General features: G+C 40.8%; 1 pseudogene; it reads right to left on the reverse strand.

Annotated features, from left to right (window-relative positions):
* Nucleotides 1-11,266: 11,266 nt before the first annotated feature.
* LOC118532704 (large ribosomal subunit protein eL6 pseudogene) lies at nt 11,267-12,081 on the reverse strand (annotated as a pseudogene).
* Nucleotides 12,082-20,162: the final 8,081 nt, after the last annotated feature.

A 20,162-nucleotide genomic window follows, 5' to 3' on the forward strand; every position in this document is an offset into this window, starting at 1 on the left:
CTTCTCCTCTCTCTCACTCTCTCACTATGTGTTCTGCATGGCACTTGGTTTTCAAAGATCAGAGCAGTATCAGATTGTGGTTAAAGGACAAGACTCTGGTGCCAGGAAGACTTGGGTCTCAGTGTTGGCCCCACCACTACTGGCATGTGACCTTGGGCAAACATTTCTAAGCCTCTGTTTCTTCATCTATAAAATAAGGAAAGTAATGATCTCTAAGACAGGATTTTATGAGGATCATGGGTGTTGATAATGCATGTAAAGTGCTCAACATTTTGCATGATGTTAATAATGTCTATAATGTTGGGTCTCCTCCACCCTTTATTTCTCTCCCAGAAGACTATGCTATAGAACTCCATATACAGTGGGTGGTTTTCTACCAAAATTAGATATATATGTAAGTTGTATTTTTTCATCTATTTTCATCCTTGAATTATTTATTTATTTATTTATTTTAAAGATTTTATTTATTTATTTGACAGAGAGTGACACAGCGAGAGAAGGAACACAAGCAGGGGGAGTGGGAGAGGGAGAAGCAGGCTTCCCACTGAGCAGGGAGCCCGATGCGGGGCTCGATCCCAGGACGCTGGGATCATGACCTGAGCTGAAGGCAGATGCTTAATGACTGAGCCACCCAGGCACCCTCATCCTTGAATAATTTAAACACAGCTAAAGATGTTTTCTCCAGGCTTTGGTAAGAACATTCTTTCTGAGATGAGATCAAATTTGGGAAATGTTGATTCAGAAACAGAACTTTTCAGTAAGTCATAAGCAAGTGACACTATAGGATTATTATGTGAATCCATGTTCTTCAGTTAGCTCAGAGTCTGCTCCTACAGCCCTTCAATAAATATAATAAATAGATCCTGATGAATGAGTTCAGAGTTAAGTTCTCTGGAATTAAATTTGCATCATTTTGTGAAGGCATTTTATTTTCAACAATGCTTTTAAAAAGTAGACACAATAGTCCAAATCAGTGTTTTGGCATTATTTTTAGGAACGCCAACTTACATTCTTATTGCATCTTGGAGGATAGGAAAATACTTTTTCTTCTGTATTGGCAGTTTGCAGGCAAGGCTTCTGCTAACTTTAGCATTCTTGACAGTAATTGTTTAGCGGTCATTTCCAATTTTGTTTTGCTTAGAATACAGACCCATGGGAAAAGATCCAACACCACAATAGTTACTCTCTCAGTAGAAATGCTTCAAGTTGATCAGAAGACCAAACAGAAATGTTATCTTCTTAAAAGTGTTCCTGTATTGATAAGGAAGGAGAAGGGAATCTTAATGGGGGAAAGAAAATGATGCTTAGTGCTGAGCTCAGCTTAGTTAAAATTCTAACAATGCCTCGCCTCATTTTATGGGTAAAAGTTACTTTTAAATTAAAGAGCAAGACGCCTCTCTCTTGTACCCAGTGGGATTTGCAGAGAGTCAAACAGTACATCTATATCAGGAAATTCTATTCTAGCTTTTACTGTGCTGATGGAGAAAACATCTTTCCAGATGGATTTCTGTTTATACAGCCTTTAAAATTTTTACTTGCACCCAGTTTGTCTCATTGGCAGTACTTCCAGTTCTATTTTTTAAGACTTTAAGCCCACAGTAGTGTTTATAGAACACGAAGAGAAGTGACCCTTTTAGTGAGAGAAAAGAAGCTACAAAACTCCTCATTACTAGAAATCTCTCTTAAAAACATAATAAATGGTACTGATGGTTTGTCAACAGAATTTTTAATATTTTATTAAGAAATGCTGAAGGAATTATATACTGAATGCTCATAGGCCCACCATCTATATTCTACAATTAGCATTTTGTTGTATTTATTTTATCATATACCTATCCACCTCTATTTCTCTATCCATTTATCACTCTATATTATTTTTATTTTGGGGGGTATGCATTTCAAAGTGAGTTGCAGCTATCAGAAGTGATGGACTCATTTTGAATCATGGATGATACCATCTAGCCATTTGGCCAATGGTAAATTGCATCGGGTGAGACTAGTTTCAGCTAAAGTTAACAAAAAAACCCAGAATAGCTAAATGTGTTTAAAAAGCATTTGTTTTCTCTGGTAAAAGAAGGCTAAAGGTAGGAGTTCAAAGTTGGTATGGTGGTTCTAACACCATAACTGGCTTTAACTCTTTCTATTTTCTGGACTACCATCCTAGCATTTGACATTCATCTGCAAGATCTGTCATGGCCTGATACTGCTAGAACTCCAGTCGTCTCCCTTTCTAACAGTAGGGAGAAGGAAAGGGATAAAGGCTTCTTTTAATGACTTATCCCACAAGAACCAATAATTTTATAATCAACTTGTTTAGCTCCAGAAAAAAAAAAAACCTGAAGGAATTTTATGGGGATCATATTATAGATGAACTCAGGAAAAATTGACATATTTATAATGTTTATATTTTTTTCCTGTTTTATTAAATACAGGCACATTTGAGAGACTGAGAAATATAGTATTATATATCCCTTCAATTATTTGGGTGGCTTACTTATTGTAGCCATTTCATTTTGTTGGTAAAAATCAAATGAGCTGAGGTTTCCTGCCCTAGCTTACTATTAGAGATATTTGCGAGGGCACAAAAGGTGAGTTTAAATAAGTTTTAATGTAACTTGAGTTAAACAAAACCATTTGCCTGATAAATTAATTGATCCTTATATTGAAGTAATATCAAAGTGGTACTTGTTTATAGGATGATCACATCACTTTGATCAAAACATAGTGTCATCAAAACATGGTGGTTCAAAAACAAACAAACAAAAATGGTGGTTTAAGACCAAAGGACCAGATGGCCAGCCTTCATTATCCTTAGGAATGCAATTTTTGAGAGCTTCATGGGTTGAGAATTTGGCCTAATGATAACAAAAGTCCTGAGGAGTGTTTTAAATAGCATTTAAAGGTTTTGTCTTTGAAGAAGAAGCTTTATTTTCTGTAATTAAAAATGATTCACACCTGGGGCGATCTTGGGATGAGCAGAAGAGGGTTAAAGGTAGATGATAGAGGGTGCCTAGCATGGTTAGGGATGTTTGAGGAGATCTGTGAAGTGGCCCATGTGCCAGGTACAAAGAGGAAAGGTCATTTTTACGTTTATGTCCAAGAAATTAAAATAGCTACCATGAGTAGAAAAATTAATCCATACCACCATCCTTCTTTTTTGGACTAGAAGATTAAAGAATATCTGAAATGGGAATTTCTCCCTATCCTCAACCTTTTATACTCCAAGAATTTGTTTTTTAACATTAAGAATTAAAGTGTTTTAGTTTATTGTTTTGAAAATCTTACGTGCATTTATCTTATTTTCTCCCCTTAATAAAGTATTTTCCTGGAATTTTACCTGAAATCTAAATGATCTTCAGAGTTTTATACCAAAGCCTCAAACACAAGCAATAAAACAACAACCACTTTTCCAGAGAAGCAAAAGTCCTTAGTGGGAGGAAGAGGGTGATGGGAGAAGGGACAGAATAGGATAGGAAATTAAATACAAGTTAAGACATTTTTTCCCCTAGATTTTAGAAAATGATGATTTATCATTATAGCTGTAGAAAGTAAGCCTTCATTTGCTCATTCTCTTTGCTGAAATACACTAGTTCTGTGTCTTCTTTCTGCTTCAATTTCTTATCATCTATCTTGAGTCTGTTTCACAACTTGTTTGATATTACTGTTTTAGATCTGTGGAGTATTGTTTAATAAATTCTTAGAGTCCTACCATGTGGTTATATTTAGCTTTAAAAAGTCTAGAGTTATTTGTATGTTGGAAATGAGAGATTAGGAATTTAAGGAAATGACGAGAATTATTATATCTTTGCTAGAGGCATGTAGTAGAACTATTACACTGCATGTAAATCATATAAAATAGAAAATAGTACCATTTGTTTGTCTTGAAAGATGTGTAAGTCCTATATTGACCACAAATGTATTATTGCTTCTAAGTCACATGAAGCCCTAAACTCTCCTGCCTTAACCTGGACTCCTCAGAAAGCAGAACCTGAACCAAAGGTTTAAGAGCAAATGTTCAGGGGCGCCTGAGTGGCTCAGTCGTTAAGCGTCTGCCTTCGGCTCAGGTCATGATCCCAGGGTCCTGGGATCGAGTCCCACATCGGGCTCCCTGCTCGGCAGGAGGCCTGCTTCTCCCTCTCCCGCTCCCCCTGCTTGTGTTCCTGCTCTCGCTATCTCTCTCTCTGTCAAATAAATAAATAAAATCTTTAAAAAAAAAAAAAAAAAAGCAAATGTTCATGGGGGAGTGAGATCCAGGAATTATAGTGACACACAGGGTGGCAAAGTAGGGAAGGAGGGACCCCAAAAGCAAGTATGCAATACTGAGTCAACCACAACTGTGGACAACTGCTTACTTGATCCCCCAGGTCTGTCTGAGGAGCTGAATGAAATGGGTTTCAGAACCTTCCATTCGGTGGCAGTGGTGGGAAGAAGATGGAAACATTCATTAATCATTTCCTATCTGCATCAGTCAAAGCTTTACCCCATGGGTATAATGGCCCCTCTCCCCAGTCTCAACAGAGAAGCCCTGAGGTAGGAGGCAAGAGGCTTGCTTCAGGAGGTTCAGCCTTTGGGAATAAATGAAAGATGAGGCAGAATCTGATAGAGGGCACAACCCCCCAACCTCATCATCCTGTGGATATGATAAAATTACCTTAACACATTACTGGAATCTTGCTGCATCCAGGCTCTGGTTGGCTCAAATGAGAACACTGGGACTGCATAAACTTCCCCAAGGGTTGGGGAAATCTCCAAAAGGTGCCTAATAAAAGTTCGTGGGTTGCTCTTGACGACAAGACTCTTGGCCTGTGCTGTGCTGCTGGTTCCCCATCTGACTCCAGAGCTGGTGATCTTCATTCTTCCTTTTCAAAAGTTTAGCAGTCTTTTGCTAAGTGGGAAGAATGACTCAGGAGAGAGGCTTGGACCCATGGAACATTACTGAACTTAGTGAACTTGATTTTTCCATATGTAAAGCCAGTGACCCAGCCACTGTATGTTCCCAAGGTGCTCATGTGCCTGCAGGAGAGCTGGAGGGAAATGGTTCAGACTTATGCTAGCTGTTGTGTCATACCCAGAACCCGACTCTGCTCAGGTGCTCAGGTTCCAAGGGGCATTGTAGCTGGTCAAGTCTGGTTTGTTAGATAACTTTTCTTTATGGTAAATTTTATTTTGGGGTATGTGTGTGTGCAGGAGAAGACTTGAAATGTGGCTTCTATTCCCCTCTCATTCTTCATTTCCATCCCCCCCAACCCCATCAAGTCTCCCAGATGTGTCTCTAATATCTGATTCCTAGTCATAGCTATAGCTTGAGATTTTTCCCAGGATTCTCCTTGGTTCCCATGCAAATTAGGGATGCAGGTAGGTACTTGGGTGGAGTTGGGGTATTGCCTAGTTCCACACCATAGTGACACTAGTGATAAACAAATCCTGGCTCTGGCCCAGCTGGGTTCTGATCCCCATTGCAAGTTACATATCTTATTTCTACCGTCCTAAGGACTCTATTGATCATTCTACAAATAAAGCTAAAGGAAATATTTACAAATATGTATTTGATTTAGAACAAAATACTCTTTTCTTCTAAATGTAGATGATACAAATTCAAAGAAAATAAAAGAACGTGTATTTTGATTTCAACATTAATAGACTTCAAGTAAGTGAGCCACTTTAAGTGTGTATCAGCCCAGTCTTGGCAGTCTTTTTGAGACCTCAGTGATAGGGGAAAATAAAAAGATCTCAGGATTCCTACTTTGCTACTGGAGAATTTGAGGCATAAGCAGCTTTAGACAGAGCCTAGCTTAGTGGTTCTCAAACTTGACCTGCATCAGAAGCACTTGGAGGACTTGTTAAAACACTGATTGCTGGGCCCCCCTCCTACATATTCTGATTTGTAGGTCTGGGACAGGGCTCCGAAGTTTTTAATTCTAACACTTCCCCTGGTGCTACTGATGCTGCTGGTCCAAGGACCACATCTTGAGAACTGTTGGTCTAGTAGACAAAAGTAATTTCAGATTGAAGTCTGATGACCTTTTTGACTTCTTTTCTCCAGGCCAGAGCTAGTTTCATGGCCATTTCCATTATTAACAATGAGTGTTTACTCTAACTCATTTTCAATTAGATTTTAGTCATGCACTTTTTGTATTAAGTAGATAAAAAATTAGAAAGCAGGTAGAGCATCGGCATCAAAACCAGAAGAGAGTATTTGGGGAAAGAATTCTTAGTGCTTTATATCAGGGGTTGGCAAATGATGGTCCATGGGCCAAATCAGGCCCACTGTCTGTTTTTGGAGATGAAGTTTTATTGGAGTGCAGCCACGCATTGATTTCTGTATTGTTGATGGCTCTTTTCATGCTGTAACAGCAGAATCGAGCAGTTGTGGCAGAACTGTGTGACCCATAAAGGGAAATAATTACTATCTGGCCCATTACAGGAAATATTTGTCTACCCCCAGTCTCTATGTTCTTTTCAGCAACTGTTGGCTGATTTAGGGAAGCTTTTCTCTTGAAACCCAGAAGTAAGCAACATCAGTTTACTTTAGCAGATATGAAACTTGAATCCTAACACTTTCTTTCGCCCTTCCTCAACCCTTCTCCCCTAACATGGAAAGTGGCCCAATAAGTGAAATGAAACTTGGCCCAATCAGCGATATTTAGAAAGTGGAAGGTGAAAGTGTTGACATCTGCTTGTATTTTGTGGTCCAAGCTTCCCTGGTGGCACGTGATATGGCGAGAGTGTTCTGGTCAGCCAGGCATCTCACGTTTTGTGAAAGATTGCCTCGTGTTCTCTGATCTCAGTTGGATTTATGCCTACTAAGAAATGCAGTTTGACGAAAGATCTGCATTCCTTCCTACACGTTGGCTTCCTAAGTGAACTCTTCCTTCCTCCAGTTTTGATAATTTAATCAGGTTGAGTGTCAGTTAGTCAACATCCATATGTATACGTTAATAAATACATATGTATATTTTCAGGCATATGTGTATTTTAATACAAGGTTATTTCCATTTACCTTGTTGCCTCTACCTCCTTTCTAATCTTATCTGCTTCTCCGCAGTTTGTTCACATCCCCAGAGAAGCAGATGTCAAGACACCATGAGAAGTATGGGAGATTTATTAGGGGAAATGCCTGGGAAGAGGTAAGGTGAAGAGGCTGGAGTGTCAGGAGAACCTTCACGCTGCCTTACAGATCTGACTGGAGGAAAGCAGGAGGGTTGCGTAGGCAGGCTCAGACTGCAGCTTCATTCTCATGAAACTGTGGCCAGGTGGATGGGGAGTCCTTGAGCCAAAGCTGGAATAGTCCTGTGTTGCAGTGGAATGGGTCAGTGCTAGTGCCTCCAGCCGTTGGTTGGGGGCAGCCAGGAAAGCATGTTCCCAGCCTGAATGTGGTGGTGGATCCACGGGGGCAGTGGCTTGGGTGATCAGTCAATGTGCTGCCGCCGTAAGGCCTAAGCGTGCATTTTCGTGGCTGCCTCACTCTTGTATCTCTTCCATCTTGCCACCACAGTTATTTTTTAAGACAGAAAAGCAACCATAGACCTGTGATGGTTGCCCTTTACTTGCAGAATCAAGTTTTATGCACTCTGCCCTCGGACCCCATCTGCCTTTCTAGCCTTTTCTCCACCATGCACATACCATTGCCTGAATGGTCGCTGTGCTTTTCTGCTTGGGGCACTTTGTCCACATGGTTCCCTATTCCTCATATGCCCTCTCTCTCTCAGCCCCGCACTGAAACCTTACTTCCTTTTAAAATATTTCTTCACAGGGGCACCTGGGTGGTTCAGTTGGTTAAATGTCTGCCTTGGGCTCAGGTCATGATCCCAGGGTCCTGCATTGGGCTCCCTGCTCAGCGGGGAGCCTGACTCACCCCCTCCCTCTGCCTGCCGCTCCCCCTGCATGTGCTCTCTCTCTGTCAAATAAATAAATAAAATCTTAAAAAAAAAATATTTCTTTGCAGAACCATAAATGAAATTAACAGCTCCCTCCTTGAATGTTTAATTTACTTAGGAAACATTATTTGGTTATGCATTGAATGCTGTGAGGAGTACAAAGATGAATCAGATGTGAATTCTGCTCTGAAGGATTAAGTTTAATAGGAAAAGTTAGTAAGCACTGTATTAAAAAGACAAAGTAAGAAAAGCTATAAGCTGGGAACAGAAAAAATGTGGGAATTCAGAAGAGGGAAAGATTATCTTCATATCAGAAAAATCTACTGTGGGGGCCCCTGGGTGGCTCAGTTGGTTAAGTGTCTGCCTTCAGCTCAGGTCATGATCCCAGGGTCCTGGAATGGAGCCCGGTGTCGGTGTCGGTGTTGGGCTCCCTGCTCAGCAGGGAGTCTGCTTCTCCCTCCACCTCTGCCCTCTTCCCCTTGCCCAGCTTGTGCACTCTCTCTCTCTGCCAAATAAATAAAAATCTTTTAAAGAAAAAAAGAAAAATCTACTACAAGAGGTGGGCTTTAAAGAATCAGTAGGATTTGGGTATGAGGATATGAGGGGAAAAGGGGATTCCAGATTAAAAGAATAACAGAGGCACGGGCATGAATTTCTTTAGAACAGTCTTAATGACTAGGGCTTTTCATACTGCACAGAAGACTCATTAGTGCGGTGTGAAATAGATTTCGTGGTCCTCTTATCAGCCAAAAAAAAAAAAAAAAGGAAAAGAAAAGAAAGAAAAAAGAAGAAAAAGAAAAGAAAGACAAAAAGAAAAGAAAGAAATAGAACAAATAGAATAGGCTGGGGAATGTTTGGAGTGTATGGTATGTGGTAAGGGTCTTATTTTGTGAAGCTGTTATTATATATGTTTATATTTCCATACATAATGGGTCACTATATAAATGTATTTCTTACTGTGGGCAAGCTTTTGTCTTTTCAATGGCATGTATTTATAGAACATCTCTTATGTGTTGGCCACTAGGTGAAGTCCTGAGTATGAAGTGTTGAAAAAAACTGACATAGTCTTTACCTTCGTGGAGAATGTGTCATGACAGTGGTTTTCAGACACTAGTGGCATCAGAAACACCTGGAAGTCTCAATAAGACACAGATTGCCTCAGACCTTCATTCAGAGACCTGCTCAGCAGGTGTGGGGTAGGGCCTGGGGATTTGCTTCACTAACAAGTTCTCAATTGATGCTAAAGATGTTGGCAGGGGACCACATTAGACACTAAAATAAATACAAATGAATACATGATGGCAAGTTGTAATAAGTGTTAGGAAGGAGAAGAGTGAAGAACTTCGAGAGAGAACACCCTGGAAACCTATTTTCTGTTGGATGGTCAGAGAAGGTGTCTCTGAGAAAGTGATGTTTATTTATTTATTTTTTAAAAAGATTTTATTTATTTGACAGAGAGAGACACAGCGAGAGAGGGAACACAAGCAGGGGGAGTGGGAGAGGGAGAGCGAGAAGCAGGCTTCCCGCCGAGCAGGGAGCCCGATGTAGGGCTCGATCCCAGGACCCCGGGATCATGACCCGAGCTGAAGGCAGACGCTTAACGACTGAGCCACCCAGGCACCCCGAGAAAGTGATGTTTAAACAGCAGAGCCTGCACACTCAAGGACCCAGAGGAACTGAAAGCATGGAGGAAAGAAGGGTTTGAAAGGAGATTAGCAAGCAGGTAGGGGCTGGGTCATGTAGGATCTTTAGCCTAGAATATTCCCAGGGTGCATGAAGAAATCCTAAGGCTATGCAAGCACATAGAGTTCTCAGAGAATCATCTTCTTTTTATGTTCTCCTAAAATGGATCTGCCCAAAGGGCTCACTTACCTTTCCTACCTCCTTATGAATAAAGTCATACTTATTTCCTAGTGAATCTTGCTAGGGTGCCTTGTTCTAGGGTGTAAAAATCACTTGGGGGACAAAATAAGGAATAACTCAAAACGTTGACCTCGGTTTTGAAAAAATGAATAACTCTTATCATGTAGCAAACCCAAAATCTATTCTCAAGGCAATTGATCTCTAGTTCTAGGTTTTTAACAAAATTGAAGGAGGCCCTACAAACACATGAAAAAATGTTCAACATCACTTGGCATCAAGGAAAAACAAATAAAAAACCATAATGAGATAACACCTCACACCATTCAGAATGACTAAAATTAACAAGTCAGGAAACAACAGATGTTGGCGAGGATGCGGAGAAAGGGGAACCCTCTTACACTGTTGGTAAGAATGCAAGCTGGTGCGGCCACTCTGGAAAACAGTATGGCCGTTCCTCAAAAAGTTGAAAATAGAGCTACCCTACAACCCAGCAATTGCACTACTGGGTATTTATCCAAAGGATACAAACATAGTGATCCAAAGGGGTCCTGCACCCCAATGTTTATAGCAGCAACGTCCACAATAGCTAAACTATGGAAAGAGTCCAGATATCCATCGACAGAGGAATGATAAAGAAGAAGTGGTATATATAAACAATGGAATATTACTCAGCCATAAAAAAAGAAATCTTACCATTTGCAAAAACGTGGCTGGAACTAGAGGGTGTTATGCTAAGCGAAATAAGTCAATCAGAGCAAGACAATTATATGATTTCACTTATATGTGGAATTTAAGAAACAAAACAGAGGATCATAGGGGAAGGGAGGGAAAAATAAAATAAGACAAAATCAGAGAGGGAGACAAACCATAAGAGACTCTTAACTATAGGAAACAAACTGAGGGTTACTGGAGGGGAGGTGGGTGGGAGGATGGGGTAACTGGGTGATGGATATTAAGGAGGGCACGTGTTGTAATGAGCACTGGCTGTTAGATGCAACTGATGAATCATTAAACTCTACCTCTGAAACTAATAATATATGTTAATTGAATTTAAATAAAAATAAATTGAAGGAAGTCCTAAATATGCAGTCAGCAGGTAGGGCTTTAAAAATAATTTTTGATGATGGACCACTTTGTCATTTTGGTATGTAACTAGGAAGGAGACCTAGAATTTAGGGACATCACTGTAACAAAACTTCTATTTCCTTTATATATTTAGGTGGATGAAACAAGCATTTTCTCAGTGCTTACCTCTATGAAAATGAAAAATTGGGAAAAGACGTGATTCTGAAAATTGCCACAGTGTAGCATTAACAATAAATCACAGATACATGAATTAATTGGGATAAAAACAATGTCATTGAGTTCATTAAGAGACTAATTTCCAATACACTTATCTATTTAATAATTATCTGTAAGATTTATAATATACTTATGTCAGGTTGACCAGCTTATACTTGTAGTACTAACACCAACCAGAATAATTTTTTTGAAATGTATCAGTTGTTTGCTTCTTTGTAAGAAATTTAGAACACCGGTTTATGAGGATGAACTACATTGGTGAGAGAAAACTCAGAATGGAGCTAGCCCTGGAGTTGAGGACCAGCTTTGATTCGGGGCAGAATTTGGGTGTCCACCTTGTGCGGCTCTATAAGCTTGTATTTCTCTGTCAAAGACCTCACCTTCCTGGTGTCTGGGCTTTACATAGCTGCTTCTGCCTGAAGTCAGCATCTGTGAGATGTTTTGGAACTTCACACCACTGATATAAATTCTGGTGGAGGTGGTGATGACAAATGTCTCTCGTGTTCTATGTAGAGAATTCGGTGATGATCAGAAGTCCAGGTGCAAATGGCAAGCCCTGTGCTCAGATGCTTCCAGAAGACCACTTTTTTACCTCGGTGGTGCGGAGGGAGGATGATCAGAATGGTCCTGGGAGGGAGAGTAGCTCAGTTTTTTCACCTGCTGCCTGAGGGGTTTTGCTGTGGCTCCACAGCTTTTGAGGAACCTCTTCAGTAGCATGGCATCTAGGCATTTTGTGAAGTTTAGCCAGTTGAAGCCGTCATTTTCATTGCCACCAACCGGGTTCGTGACAGTAGCAAGAACTTTCTCCTTTTTCTTTTCAATCCTGAATTTAGCTGCCGAATACTTCCTCTTGTACAGAGCAGATCAGGAATATTTGCCAATTTCTTTGACCAGGATGGGATTTTGGCTGCAGTGAGGCTTTCCCTGTTGAGTGTTTTGGCCTTGAGGTTACACTTTTTAACTTTGCCATGGCATCAGCCTTCTTGGCTTTGGGTTTCTTCTCTTTCCTTTCTGGTTTCTCAGCCTTTTCACCTGCCATCTTGCAAGATGGGAAAGAGCCAGAATAATATTATATATATATATATATATGGTTGGAACATGATGGCCACAGGAAAATTTTAAACATTTCTATCTCTATCTATCATTTATATATCTCTTTATGTAAATGGAGCTGGGACCTATTATCTGTGTCCACATATATAGCAGGAACATATTATATGTAAATTGTATAGAAAAGCATAATGAAATGATCAACAAAAAGACTTTGAAGCAGAAATGAGGATAACTTTCTATTGTAAGTATAATGGAAATAGAAGTTTAAGGAGAAAGTGAATTGACATTCTAGCATGCCCACAGGTACAGAAAGTAGACTCCACAACTGTCCGAAGGACTGGACTAGAGGTGTGAGGTTATGAGGAGGTTTCTGGAGATGAGGTGATTAGCCTCAGGAAGAGTGGTGAAAGGAAAAGCCAAGGCTGTGAACATGAGGTCTGGGGTGGGAGGGCTCCCGTTCTTGTCCCAGGTCTCATTCTAACTTCCTGAATTTTGAGTGGGTATAACTGCTTCCTTCCACTGATTCCCTGCCCCCACCTCTCTCATTTCTTTTTCCTTCCCTTCCTACCTTGTACCACAAAATTGGTCAAATGAGGGTAGGATGGGGATGAAGTGGAGAGAAAACATAAAATATGGTTAGGTTTGCAGATAGCCTTTCTCCTGTGTGTGTGCATGGGGTAGTGAGAAAAATAATTGCAAAAGAAAAGCCGTATCATGTCTGTTTTTCTTTCCACTTTAAGCTCTAAGATAGGCTTCTGGCTAGAGAATCTTGGGAGGACTGTAGTTTTATCCCTTTGGATAGGGCAAGTCCTGGCCTCGTCCTGGCCTCTGGCTCCTTCTAGAGATGGGAAGATTTTCTCTTTAGAGAAGGGAGCTGGAGCAGCACAAGTCCATCGGGACTGAGAATCAGGAGAGTTGGGTTCAGTTCATGCTCTGCCAATTTTTCTGTGACATTGAGAAAAGCATCTATGCTCTGGATGCCTAGTTTGTAAAGAAAAAAATTGAATAAAATGATCTATATGTTTTCTCCCTATTCTAAGATTAATGTTTATAAGTTATGAGAATTGGAAAGAGTTTATAAAAGTCCAGTAACTTTTATTTTTCCTCATTGCCGTTAAGGAGCAAAATTACAGTGAAACTTTCCAGTTCATTGTTTAAAAAAAAAGAAGAAGAGAAAAGAAAAGGCATTTTCCCCCCTTCTCCTTGAGAAATATCAAGATCTACTCTGCCCTCTAATAGTTGCCTGGGTAGAATTTTCCATCTTAGCACAAAGCGGCTCGACCTGGTTTCAACTAATCCCTTCTCTGTATACCCCTAATTTAACAAGAGGAACTGGAAGAGTCAGACAGTGTGTGGGAAGACTGAAGAAAATAAGGAAGGTATAGAAACCACCAGAGATGGAGATAAGTTAAACATTCTGGCAAATTGTCACGGTGTATTGCTCATGCTGAATGGTTAGGCAGTTGGGAAGGTAGTTAAGAGAATGGCTCTAAATGCTTCATCTAATTGCAAGCAGCTGTCGATTAGTGGAGCTTGACCAACTGTTTTTAATTCCACTCAGTGGTGATGAAGAGAACGAGACTTTTAAGGGAAACTGGCAGGGGCTGTGTGTGCATGAAGTTGCTTACGCTGTTTTCAGAAGGCAGAGAGTGCAGTGACTACTAAGAGACACTCTTCGAAACTATGGCACGCTTTCATGATCATGATTTCCCCAAATTTTACCAGCATTCGTTGAGCTTTTGGCGGGAGGCAAACTTCTCTGTTATCCAAATTCTGGAATGATTTTTCATGGGGAATGATTCATCTCCCGATGGTGAGTGGCTGAATGGCTCGTGCCAATACAGAAGCAATTGTTCAGTGTGGGCAGTAAATCTAGAATGAGAGGTAATGCTGCCATTTAAAAGTCTTCTCCTTTGGAATATTTCATTTCACTTTTTGAGTTAGAAAATAGGAAAAATAAGAAAGTGGAAAATTTTAGCTAGTTTTCTGTGGTTGTAAAACCTGCTACGAATTATCTAAATTTGAGAGTTTTCTGGAAGATAAAGTTTTGAGTGGCCCAGTGTAATCAGCCTGATACCCTTTTTTGATGTAGTTCTTTATTTTCTTTTTCCTACCAGGATTAGTGATCTTCCCTAATACTTATTTATTTTCTTTGCTTTTATTTCTTGCCATGCATTTTAAAAAGTTATTTCAGTGTCTCTGCATTGCAAACTGAAGAGACCATGAACTTAACCGAAAGCAAAGCTTCTATGAAACCAGGAAGGCCTTGAAGTTCTAACAGTGGCTTTCCAACTGGTCTGAAAATATGCAAAAGGAGACAATTGGCAGAAAGTCTCGGGAGAAAGGGGCTGTACTCCTTCCGTGCTAACTACCATCCATGTTATTTCCTGAATTTTAGTGCCCTAAAAGAGAAAGTAAATTTCCTCTGTACCTGCGCAAAGCTTATCAAAAGGATATTCTTCACAACAGTGTTTACCATAGCACAAAATTAGAAATATCCTAAGTGTTTATAATTGGCATTAGCTAAATAACTGATGGTGTTCATTTGCAGACATAAAAATGTTGTGGAAGAATAGATCAACGACCAGGGGAAATGGTCATAATATACTAGATGAAAAATCAGAATTAAAATAAGTCCTTTTAATAAAGACATAAATATTTAAAATTGTGTGGGATGGGTGTAAGTCAGAAAAACCTAACGGAAACAGTAGCGTTGGGATGTTTATTTATTTAGCTTCCACCCCCCGAATTTTCTCTAAATAACATAAAGTACTCTTACAATTAGGACGAAAACCTTATTTTAAAATGAATTGCCCCAAATGTCAAGTCTTATGTCATAAAGGATATTATTCCTTGTCAGGATGAAGCTAAGGAGGAGATTCATGTCTGGCCAGGGAGAAAAAAAATCAAGAAGGACAGCACTCAATAAACACCTAATTTTGTTTCTGATCTCGTGCCTGTTTGAAGCGCTCACACTTGTTTTGACTCAGCTAGATAAGTCAGCTCCTCTAAAACCGTCACAATTTCCACCAGCTGTTTTGGATGTTTGAGTTATGTTTTTGTTTTAGTGAACTTCACTGCCTATCCCTTGAGCTAGCTTATGAACAATTGTGAAGGAAGTCTTTGAGGCCAACACAGAGGAAAGCTGCTAATCTCAGGACATCCCTAAGGATTTGAAAAGCAGCTCCATCTGTGCTGTTTCTGTTTTTCTTCCATGGCAGGTCTCTTGATGTCAGAAAGATGGGCCACTTCTTGGGCCCAGTTTATGAAGAGCCCGTAACCACAGCTGTGCGTAGTGGTTCCGATAGACTCCTCAGGAGGCAACAGACACGTTTCACTACGAAGATGTGAGTGACAAACCCTGTGCTAGGTATACTTACAAACCTTTCCTGGGTTCTCTTTTCCAGGTAGTAATTCTTTTCCATGAGTTCAGGGTTTGTGAGGGCAGGAAGCTATTTATCATTGAAAGCCACCAAAAGAGGGCTGCCATCGTCTTTGTCCACAACTCTGAGACTTTCCTTTGAGCTAGAAGCCGTGAGGGGGGTGGGGGAGCGGGGGGTTGCTCATTTCATTGCATGATGTGGCAGAGTTTCTGGAAACTGATTTGGGAAGAGGAAGCTGACTTACGTGGGAGTCACCATCTTAGCTGTCCTTCTCTGGCACCCCCTCCTCCACAATGGCTTTTTCAAAGAAAAGAAAAATGGTGAATGAAGCTTCTACTGGGAGTTGGGATTTAGTTAGAAATATTCTAGAGTGGAGTGAAGATTTACCTGACTTTGGAAGCTCAACTTTGCAAGTTACTACCTGTTTTAGTTTAGTATTACTTCTGTGCTTTGTTCCCCTTGACCCCCCCTCTCCTTTTTTTCTTTCATTCCCTTTGGATGCAGACTAATCAGACCCAAACTTGTTATTTTTCTTTTGAAGGCTGTTTGCAAACAGTCATTCACACAATTGTCATTAAATAATTGAGCACCTGTGAGCCAGCTATCTTGCATGGCAACCGAAAAAACAAAAAAAGAACAACAACAAAAAAACCCAAAAAACTGTTACAGAGTGCATACTTATATTCAGAGAGCTCAGAGAGGAGAGAAAGAAGGTAAGTAAGCAGTGTTGAGGCTAGGTGCCTTGCTGAAGAATTGATTTGTTGGGAAAAAATTTATTCCGTAGAATCCCATAGGGCCTGGTAAACCCATAGGCCTGGCAGTTCTGTCTTTCTTGAGAGAAACCACTAGAGCAGCTGGTTACTTAAACATCCCAGGCCAGAGCAATGCAAGGGTTTAGTAGTAGAATTTCATCAGTCAAGACTCTTTTGCACTGGGTGTTCTATGTAAGTGATGAATCACTAAATTCAACTCCTGAAACCAATATTGCACTGTTGACTAGAATTAAAAAAAAAATTTTTTTTTGAAGAAAAACCCAAAAGATTCTTTCAGTTGCAAGCATCAGAAATTCAGCTCAAGTCCAAGAATGTTTTAACTTCAGGCCCTGCTGGATTCAGATGATGTTGTCAGGAGTATGTCTCTTTCATCTCTTGGCTGAATTTTCTTCGGTGTTATTCTCTGTCACGCTCCTCCCTTGGGAGGCAATGGCTACCAGAAGCCCCAGACTTACCTCCTCTCAGTTTGGCACTTCCAGGGGAAAAAGAGGGTCCCTGTCCCAACAGTTTCAGTGGTTGTCCAGGGTTGACTCTCATGAGACCAACTTGTATCCTGCCAGTTCTGAACCAATCACTGTGGGCTGGGTGTGGCACATGTTTATTGGACAGACCTGTGTTTGAGGCTCTTCCCTGCGCCGGGGTGGGGGTGGGGTGGGGGACGTCTGTCTTACCTGAATTATAAGGGTCGAGAATTAGGGAATGGTGATTCCCAGAGGAAAATGAGCTGTTTTCAGAAGAATGAATGAGTGAATGTTGGGTAGGCACTACTACCACAAAGGTCCTAATGTCTTTTTCTTGAAGAGTTATAATAATCCTACGTTATCAGAAGGGTTCTAATAATCTTTGACCTCAATACAGAAGAGACTGGAGTTTCGATTTTCTGAGTTCTTATTTCCCAGAGGTTCTTTAATCCCTGTGCAACTTTCCCCACTTCCTGACCAGCAATGAGATCTTCCTTTCCAGGGGTTTAGGAAAGGTGCCCCCATCCCCCCAGGACAGTAGAGGCCTACTTCTTCTTATGTTTGTATGACTAAGAGAGGTGACTCAAATGTTTAGTGCAGTGGTTCTCAGGGTTGTGGTCCCCAGCATCAGTATCACCTGGAAACTTGTTAGAAATGCAAATTTTCTGGCTCCATCCCAGACCTACTGAATCAGAAACTCTGGGGGTCGGGGCCAGACATCTGTGCTTTAACAAGTCCTCCAGGTGATTCTGATATAAGCTCAAGTTTTGAAACCACTGATTTAGGGAACAGTACAATAGAATCTTCTCTAGGAAGACTTTGAGTCCTTTTAGATCTTTCTGCTTCATATTCTGCCTCCCTAGGCTCCTGACACCAAAGGAAAGATTCTTCATTTATTGACTTCCCTTGCTGGAAGTGAAGAGATTATTTTGTGCTTGGCATAGAGCTTTGCGATGAGTTGCAGCTGAGCATCTCTCAGTAGACTCGTGTTGGCCACATGTCAGGGAGTGGATGTTCCTGGAGATACTATGGCTACCAGGCTCGTCTTAGACAAAGGAACTTCGGAAATCTTTCTAATTCTCTGAGGAAACGTTGTTTGACATAGACCTGGCAGAGTTCTGCTGCTGATCAGAGAGTCTACCAATCACCTATTCATGTAATCATTCAACATATAATACTGGGATAAGAGCTGGACATATGATTGCCCATAAAACAGACCTGCTTCCTGCCCTCATGGACCTCAAGGTCTACTGGAAGATAAAGATATGTAAATAGGCATTAACAATAGAGTGTGATTTGATGGGGAAAAATACAGGGTGTTTGGGAGTTCACTGCAGGCCACCTAACCCAGACTGGACTGGTCAGAGAAGGCTTGTCAGGGGAAGTTTTTTTTGTCTCAACGGGGATCTGAAGGATGAATAGCCATTGTTTGGCAAGGAAAAGGAGAGGAGAATGCCAGCTAATCTATAAAAGCCTGTAGTTGACGGATGATTTGGTGGGCTCAAGGAACTAGAAAAAACTGAGCATGGCTGGAGAATAGAGTTTAAAGGGAGGCAAAGGAAAGGTGTAAGAACGGGAGATGAGCCAATTATGCAAAACATATTAATGAATTTGGACCTTATCCTCAGAGCAATATTAACCCATGAAAGAGTTTTAGGCTGAAGACATGAGATGATAGGATTTGTTCCAAAATGAGTACTTGAGAATGGATTGGGGATGAATTAGAACCGAATCAAGATCATAGGCAGGAAGACAAGTCAGAAGGCTGTTGTGATAATGAAATGAAAGTTGATGGTTCCTTGGCTTAGGATAATGGACATGGGGTTGGGGAGTGGTGGATTAATTTGGGACACCAGTGTGTGGTTGAAGTTTACACCAAGGGAAAGAGCATTCAAATGAGGACTCCTAATAACGAGTGAATGGAGGTGGCATTTACTGATAGGAAACAGTAGAGGAGGCATAAATCTCTAGGAGAAAGTCATGAGTTCAATCTTACACAAATTTATAAAATGCCCAGGAATGCGGTTGCTGGACAGGTCTGAGCTCAGACAAGAGGTCTGGGTGAGAGTAAATATTTTACAGCATCAACATAGGAATGACACTAAAGCCAAGGGAGCAGAGATCTTCTGAGGAGAGTGAATGGGAAGACAGGAGAGTTTAGAGCCCAGAGGAGCTTCAGTATTAAGAAAAGGCAGATGAGGAGAAACCTGTGAAAGTGACTGAAGGATTGGCTGAGAGAGATCGCAGGACAGTCAGCTCGTGGAATAGGCTAGCTGCTATGGAGGCCGAGGAAAGCAGTTTTCAATGCTTTCTACAAGTGCATGATTATAATCCTTCAGTTCTGTACCTGACTGAGATCAGGCCATGTCCTCTCTGGGGAAGTCCTGCAGGGCTACCCTTCATCTGCCAGAACCCTCTGTCACTATTCCAAACGGGCTCATTCACAGAGACTCTTTTCAGGAAACATTGCTTTCCTGTAATTATTTTCTTAGATAGATAAAATGGCACTTGCTGAGTCATAATTTATTTAAGGAGACCCCATCCCACACTTTCTTTCAACTTGCCGTCTCTTTCTAAGTGAAATCGGTTAGATTCCTTACATATTTTCCTCTCCTTATCTTATCTCATTCCACTTTCGGGTCATTGTATTTCAGCATGCCTCTGCCCCCCAGTGTGCGTTCACACAGATGGTCACAGACAGATGTGCACTTTGCAATTGTAAGTTACCCAAATGTGGTGGTGGCAGCAGTACCTTTTCTGGTCCCCAAGTGTCCTAGTGCTCTGCGGCCAACTCAAGTCTTTAGCCACTGTTGGCTTCCCTGACTAAATTATTTTCTTTCTTCTCTTTTTCTTTCTCTCTCTACAGCTGGAGCTCTAGGGAGTTACTTTGGCCAGAATTAGATATGCACAGCTGATACCTCCAGCTGCACATTCTTTGGTTCTTTTTGGCTCTGCAAAAGCTCTTGGTGTTCTTACAATTTATTTGAGTGGAGAGCAGTAGGGACAGTGGCCCACCCAGCTATTCTTGAAAAGCATTAGAAATGGTCCTTAATTTCTATAGCCAATCCTGGCAGTTGAAATGAGTAGGAGGAATAGCTCAAAATCTATCAAGAGCCGACACAAATATAGGTACTCTTGGCAACTCATACTTTGTTTCTCAATTGTTAAGTTAACAAAATGGATGTGGTCTGGTAGACCTACTTATGCAGCCCACTACTTGAAAAAAGATGCAGTGTTATTTTCACAGTATTTCATCTTGAGCTTATAATATGCCATGAAGGCCAAAAATTTAACATAGTTTAACATGGCAAAAACATGGGAATTCATTCATGGCTTTAGGTATCACCTCCGCGCTGATGATTCCCAAATCCATTTCTCTAGGCCTGTCTTCTCCCCTAAACCTTAATACAAAGTCCCTAATTATCCATTGGCTCTTGTGACTGAATTGTC

Source organism: Halichoerus grypus, chromosome 9, assembly GCF_964656455.1.
Source record: "Halichoerus grypus chromosome 9, mHalGry1.hap1.1, whole genome shotgun sequence".
NCBI classification, from domain to species: Eukaryota; Metazoa; Chordata; class Mammalia; order Carnivora; family Phocidae; genus Halichoerus; species Halichoerus grypus.